The sequence below is a fragment of the Artemia franciscana genome, chromosome 10, assembly GCF_032884065.1.
Source record: "Artemia franciscana chromosome 10, ASM3288406v1, whole genome shotgun sequence".
Taxonomy (NCBI): Eukaryota; Metazoa; Arthropoda; class Branchiopoda; order Anostraca; family Artemiidae; genus Artemia; species Artemia franciscana.
This window is the reverse complement of record NC_088872.1, coordinates 3,811,012-3,817,704: the sequence shown is the minus strand read 5'-3', so window position 1 is coordinate 3,817,704 and position 6,693 is coordinate 3,811,012.

Genomic DNA, 6,693 nt, shown 5'->3' with positions numbered 1-6,693 from the left:
GACAAATAAAGAACACTATCCCCTCAGATGAGGTAGAAATCATGAGGTGGAAATCGAATATCTTGGGAGGATATAAGGAAAAAACAGTTTGATAGATTAGGGAGGAGGATCCAATGGCGTTGGGAAGCGTGGTGCTGTGATGGGTTGTCAGGAATAGCCGTAGTAGCAACTCTGGTTCGACATCTATGGCCTGTTTATAGGCCATAGGCCATATTTATATATAATATGACCCAAATATAAATTGTCTGTCTTCTCTGCATTCAGTCCATTTTCTTGTTCCTGCTATAGTTGTCCGGCAAAACTGTTTCTTGACTTTGTGAAAGGTTAAGGGCAATACAAATATTTCGGTCAATACTTCCGTTTGATCGTCTTTAGCGCAAAATAATAATAATAAAAAATAACGAAAAAATGAGAAAGTTATAAGGTAGGAAACTGACGCTAGCGCCAAAAGGCAGAATAACCAACGCTATAGCGTTTGGCAACTATATTTGACCTAAGCTGCATTTTTCTTTCCATGAAAGGTTTTATTAGTTGATGTTGCACTCCCATCTCATTGACAATTTCGTATCGTTTTAAGAATCTTATGTGAAAATAGTCACTTACTATTTTATCAAATTTTAAACGTCTCTCTCTTCAGCTCTGTTCTATACCTGTGCCCCAAATCCAAGTATTTTGAACTTCTTATATGAAACAAAAACGTGCCCTGGTTCATACACTTTTCTTTGCTGCCGTAGGAACACCCTTCAGAGACATTGAGTGCAATTGAAATTAACTAAAAACATGCATATCCTATGAAAAATTATAATATAATGAAAAAATAACAAATGCCGTCCTCAAATATTCTTCTTTGGAAAATTGTCTGACTCCTAGACGGAATGTACCTCCGCAAATGTCTGCTTCTATATTCAAACTCTGGATTGAAGCTTTTAAATTTTTGTCTATAAGCATAGTTTCATTTATATGGGCTGAACCAAAGAGTATTGGTAGCATATAAGAGTGGGAACTTGCACTAGTGTCGACAAAAAAAAACTAACAACGCCATCTAGCATTTGGCGACGCTTGGTATTTTCAAGCTCTGTAATCATTTTTTTGTCAGGACTTAAGAGCAGACCCTTATTATTACCCTAATTTTACCAATTACGCTAAGTAAATTGACTATTCTCATTATTACAATGAAAAACTGCCAAGCTTCACGTTTTTTCGTCGACACTAGTGCAAGTTCCTACACATTTAGCTTGGATTTAAAATCTTTCAACAAAAATAAAACTCATGGTTAGATCGATCGGTTGAAGTGAATTCGTGTTCAATTCCACAATAAATACATTTCGCTGTCAAGATGTGTTCTGTTCGATGTGACAAGGTTCGGTTTAGTTCAACCCTTATCATTTCAAAGTTCAAACTTCAAAAATTGGTCATAAATGACAAAAATCATAGGATTCAAAAGAGAATAATTAGCGGCCAAAATGAAGTGAATTTTCATGGAACAAAGGTTAAACCTATTAAGATTTTGGCGAGAACATAAAGTATATAAATCAAAATGTATAAAATCAGTTTTCGTAGGCTATAGATCCAATCTGTTCAGATTTTGATGACAAGTATATAAAGCAAGTCAAAGAGATCGTAGGAACAAACCGTAAGCAAGGAGCAGCCTGGTGTAATGGTGACCCAAATTGTACAAAGGGAGTCTTGTAACATTATACACATTAACAGAGCCAACCTGGTGTGGTAACCCCTAATATGCAGACTCATCATTGTCACAGCAATAGCTGCAACCTAGTAAAGAACGAACTACAAGAACGAACCACAGCAACTAGTTAAAGAAAGAACCATAGTAACAAAAAACTGAAAACTCGTTTTGAAAAAAACTGCCAATTGGAATAAAAACTTCGGATTTGACACTGAATCAGGAATGGTAACTATTGTTTCAGTTAATGTTAAAAGTAAAAGTGTAGTCCGAAAAGAAATCTATGGCGATTTCGAAAAAGAGCCTTAAACCCTTTGAGATTGGCGCCAGATCAAAATAAAAAGTGTACCATTGGAATCAGCATGGTGGAAAAACTTCCGTAGGACAACTACGGTCCTCCACCTTGAACACCAGGGCATATCATCTTTTTCAAACAGTTCGTGGTAACGAACTGTAGTAAGGAGCGACCCGGCTCAATAGTAACCAAAACTCTAAAAAATTGAATTTTGATATCAATAGCTACATCAAAAGAATCGCATTTTAATGCTGATTTTTAATATATAAGTTTCATCAAGTTTAGTCTTACCCATCAAAAGTCGCACCATCGGCACCAAAATGGCACCATCGGATTCAGCGTATCAGAGAACCCTACTGTAGAAGTTTCAAGCTCCTATCTACAAAAATGTGGAATTTTGCATTTTTTGCCAGAAGACAAATCACTGGTGCGTGTTTATTTTTTCTCAAGAGGGCTTATTCTAACGGAAATGAAAAGTTCTAGTGCCCTTTTTAAGTGACCAAAAAAATCGGAGGGCATCTAGGCCCCCTCCCACCCTCATTTTTATCCCAAAGTCAACGGATCAAAATTTTGAGATAGCCATTTTGTTCAACATAGTCGAAAACCATAATAACTATGTCTTTGGGGATGACTTACTCCCCCAAAATCCCTGGGGGAGGGCCTGCAAGTTACAAACTTTGACCAGTGTTTACATATAGTAATGGTTATTGGGAAGTGTAAAGACGTTTTCAGGGGGATTTTATTTTGTTTGGGGGTGGGGCTGAGGAGAGGGGGCTATGTTGGAGGATCTTTCATTGGAGGAATCTGTCATGGGGGAAGAAAAATTCAATGAAAAGGGGGCAGGATTCTCTAGCATTACTATAATAAAACAATGAAAAATAAACATGAAAACGTTTTTTCAGATGAAAGGAAGAAGTAGCATTGAAACTTAAAACAAACAGAGATTATTACGAATTTGAGGGGTTCTAAAAATACTTTAGCATAAAGAGCGAGGTGTTTAGGAGGAGATAAATACCTTGCTCTTTATGCTAAAGTATTTTTAGTAATTTCAACTATTTATTCTGCGGCCTTTCTGATTCAGGGGTCATTCTTAAGGAATTGGGACAAAACTTACGATTTAGTGTAAAGAGCGAGGTATTAACGAGGGTACAAACCCCCTCGTATACATAATAAAAATATAAGGTTATGAAAGTTTGTTACGTAAGTTAATTCTTAAGTTACGCATATTTTTTACTAATAAAAACGTTCGTTAAAAATTTAAAGTTCTAGTTGCCTTTTTAAGTAAAAGAAAAATTGGAGGGCAAGTAGGCCTCCTTCTCCACCCTTTATTTCTCAAAATCGTCTGATCAAAACTAAGAGAAAGCCATTTAGCCGAAAAAGAATTAATATACAAATTTCATTTTAATAATTTATGTGCGGAGAGCCAAAACCAAACATGCATTAATTAAAAAACGTTCAGAAATTAAATAAAAAAAAACTAATTTTTTTAGCTGAAAGTAAGGAGCGACATTAAAACTTAAAACGAACAGAAATTACTCCGTATATGAAATGGGTTGTCCCCTCCGCAATCCCTCGCTCTTTACGCTAAAGTTTGACTCTTTGCCACAATTCTACTTTTTAAAACAATTAAAAGCTTTTGCGTAAAGAGCGAGGCATCGCGGAGGGGACAATCCATTTCATATACGGAGTAATTTCTGTTCGTTTTAAGTTTTAATGTCGCTCCTTACTTTCAGCTAAAAAAATTAGTTCTTTTTTTATTTAATTCATGGGTAGCACTGATGTCTCCTTTAATTTTTCCTTTTTTTCCACCAGAGCTAGCAAATGACTAAAACATGATAGAGAGATGTTTAATGGCTCATTTGAACGGAAATTACATCCGCTAGTGTTCTTTTTAAGTGAACAAAAAGATTGGAGGGTGACTAGCCCCCTCCCCCTCTTAAAGTTTCTCTCCCCAAAGCTACCCAATTAAAATTTTGAGATAGCCAATTTGTTCAAAATAGTTCAAAGGTCCAATATCTATGGTTTTGGTGATGATATGACCCTCCATACTCCCTTTTAAAAAAGTAAAAGGTAAATAAGACGGCACTAGACCCTTAAGGCTCAAACCGGTGGTGCTGATCTCTGTTTCATGGCCCTTCAGCCAGGAAGTGCGTTGGGGGGGGGGTCCAACCATCCTGTGCTTTCACACACCCTTCCCGCTTTCCTTCCCCAGATTTATCCAGGTGCCCATTTAGAGTTGGGTCGACTCTGGCCCAAACTAAATAACTGGTCACAACTGGGATTGAACCCCTTCCCTTTTGGACACAGAATTCCCACGCCAGCGTGCCAACCACTCAGCCAAAACGGCCTTCCATAATCCCTTGGGAAAGGGGTGTATGCTGTATGGTATCAGACGTATCAATATCAGTATGGTCGTATTGTTGTTGGACGTAATTATAATGCAGGCATATTAGACAAATTTTTAGTAGTTCAAATAAAAGATATTGCTTGTATCTACGACCTTCCTATAAATTCCATCATCAACAAGATCCAAATGGAACTAAAAACAGCACTTATGGGGCTACGTCTTAAGTGGAAGGTCTTAGGCTATTGAACTACTGGAACTTTTACAGTAACGTTTAATGTTCTATTTGAAAGCTATTGCTCATACCTACGTTCTTTTTATCAATTTTACCATCCGAAGGCATGATATAGTACTAAAAACAACAATTTTGGTATCAGTTCTTAAGTAGATTAAATTAAAAGAGAACAAATTTTTTCAACTTTAAGTAAGGAGTAATATTGAAACTTAAAACGAACACAAATTCTTACGTGTGTGAAGGGGATTCCCCTTCCTCAAAACCTATCTCTTTACGATAAAGTTTTTTATTACTTTTATAAAAACTTCCTATTGTTGTAATTAAACGACCCTTGTGGTTCAAGAGTCGTTCCTAGGGAATTGGGGCAAAATTTAAACTTTACCGTGAAGAGCAAGGTGATGAGGAGGGGGCAATCCCCTAATACACGTAATAATTTCTGTTTGTTTTAAGTTTAATGTTGCTCCTTACTATCAGTTGATAAAATCTTCTTTTTTTATTTAAAAATCTGATCGTTTTTAAGCAATCCAGGAAATCTGGCCCCAGCAGCACAGAAAAATTCGCCTCCCCACGGATATATCCTCTAGATAATTCAATCCCGGTGAAAATTTATCCTGGGCAATTAATCTTAACAAATCAACGTGTAAAATTTTGACGGAAAAGATAAAGCAAGACTTTTAAAAAGCATTTTGTGTAAGAATTCTGACAAATTTCCCCCCTGTACAGTTCCCTTGACAAGTTTACTCCCTGGAAACTTCCATCCCCATTGAAAATTCCCTCGTGGAAAAACCCCCAGCAGAAAGATAGCCCCCTCCGCCCAGGGCGAATTCTATGACTTAAAGACCTTCTGGGGCTCGTGGGGGGAGGGGTCAAGTTATTTTCAAAGGCACAGTTATTGGGCCTTTCAACTATGACGATCAAAATGGCTATCTCAAGATTTTCATCAGATGACTTTTTGGAAAAAAGGGGTGGGGAGGGGGTTAGGCTGCCCTCCTATCTGTGTGGTCACTTAACAAGGGCACTAGAACTTTTAATTTCCATTCCAATAAGCCCTCTCACCATATTGACATCACCATAAAGACATCACCATGTCTTTTAGATTTATTGTTCCAGGATAAAACTTCGATACAAAATCATTTACGTAATAAAATATCTAACTCTAGAGATGGGCAGTCACATATTGTTACGGTGGGTTGAATATGCATAGTCTTGGCTCAAAGAAACGTGGCATAGTCATTAAAATATCTCAAAATAACCGAATGCAAAAATCCAATAGAGCAATAGAAACGATGCATTTTCGTCAAGACCACCCCTTCTGAGGAATTGCTTGCTAAGGTGGGCTAGCCACATATTGTCACGGTGATGTGGATATTCATGGTCTTACATTTATCATTGCCTGTGGAATTGGTTACTAGAGAACGATGAAGTTGGTTGTTAGGGGCCTGGTGGAACTGGATGCTAAGGTACTGGTGAGATTGATTGCTAGGGGGCCGGTGAGATTGCTTTCTAGGTCCCCCACTTGAATTACTTGCTAGGGTTACCACCTTTTCTTAACTCGTGGTTCTTTTTGTTTATATTTTATCCTTTGTAAGTTTTTTTGCCTTTTGTTTTTTTCATTTGTTGTTTTTTAGTTGCTTTTTGTGTTTTAATTAGACTTGTAAATCTGTTTTTATTCATATACGAAAAAAGTTCGCATCTTTCAAATTTCTTGTTCCAAGATAAAACTTAGATACATTATCATTCACGTAATGAAATATCTAATGCTAGAGGGGCAGCCACAAATTGTCACGGTGGCGTGAAATATGCATAGCCTTGGCTCAAAGAAGCGTGGTATTGGCATTTTTATTGAAACGTCTCAGAAATAACCGTCTCAATAATTTTTGCAGAAATGCAAAAATGTCATCAAAAATGGCATCAAAAATGATGCCAATTTCATTAAAACTTCTCAGAAATACCTCTTAATATGGTTTCAATTTATCAACCTTCAACTTTAATAACAACTTTAATAACAACCTTCCCTGGAAATGGTTGTGAGGGTACCCAGCTTTCTTTAGCTCATGGTTCTTTTTTATTATATTTTATCCTTTATAAGCTTTTTTCACCTTTCGTTTTTTGTTTGTGGTGTTTTAATTGTTTTT